Source organism: Schistocerca nitens, chromosome 3 (assembly GCF_023898315.1).
Source record: "Schistocerca nitens isolate TAMUIC-IGC-003100 chromosome 3, iqSchNite1.1, whole genome shotgun sequence".
NCBI lineage: Eukaryota > Metazoa > Arthropoda > Insecta > Orthoptera > Acrididae > Schistocerca > Schistocerca nitens.
This window is the reverse complement of record NC_064616.1, coordinates 464,231,322-464,232,232: the sequence shown is the minus strand read 5'-3', so window position 1 is coordinate 464,232,232 and position 911 is coordinate 464,231,322. Positions and strand designations below refer to the sequence as shown.

The 911-nt window shown below is 48.6% G+C and overlaps 1 pseudogene; it reads left to right on the top strand.

The window, feature by feature from the left end:
- Window positions 1-520: 520 nt before the first annotated feature.
- LOC126250304 (5S ribosomal RNA) lies at window positions 521-638 on the top strand (annotated as a pseudogene).
- The last annotated feature ends 273 nt before the right edge of the window (window positions 639-911 follow it).

The following is a 911-nucleotide window of genomic DNA, read 5'->3' as shown; positions in this document are numbered from 1 at the left end:
ATCCATGTTGACTTTTACAGCGGAGGTCCAGAAAAGTCAGAATTCTTGAGCATAAAACATGTTGACCTCAAAGATATAGGTCTACAATTGTGTGGGTCTGTCTTACGGCCTTTCTTAAAAACGGGAAATACCTGAGCTTCTTTCCAGTCGTTAGGTACCCTTCGTTGCTCAAGCGATCTACGACAAATTACTGCTAGAGGGGAGCAAGTTCTTTCGCATAATCTTTATAGAATCTTATGGGCATCTCATCTGGTCTTGAAGCCTTTCCACCACTAAGCGACGGTAGCTGCTTTTCAGTTCCGCGATCAGCTATCTCAATATCTGCCATTTCGATGTTCGTACGACGATTGAAAGGAGGGACAGTATTACGATCTTCCGCGGTGAAACAACTTTGGAAGACCGAATTCAGTATTTCGGCCTTCTCTGTTATTTTGGCCTTCTCTCTTATTTTCCGTTTCGGTGCCGGTGTGGTCGCTGAGAGAATTAATAGATGATTTTGACTTACTTACTGATTTTACATGGCAACGGCCTTTCCATGGTGGATACACCGGTTCCCGTCAGATCACCGAAGTTAAGCGCTGTCGGCCGTGGCCGGCACCGGGATGGGTGACCATCCGAGCCGCCATGCGCTGTTGCCATTTTTCGGGGTGCACTCAGCCTCGTGATGCCAACTGAGGAGCTACTCGACCGAATAGTAGCGGTTCCGGTCAAGGAAAACCATCATAACGAACGGGAGAGCGGTGTGCTGACCACACGCCCCTCCTATCCGCATCCTAATCTGTGGATGACACGGCGGTCGGATGGTCCCTATGGGCCACCTCTGGCCTGAAGACGGAGTGCATCTTCTACTCGTTTTGCATACTACCAAAACCTCTTAGGGTTTTTACTCAGATCGCTTGACAACGTCTTAC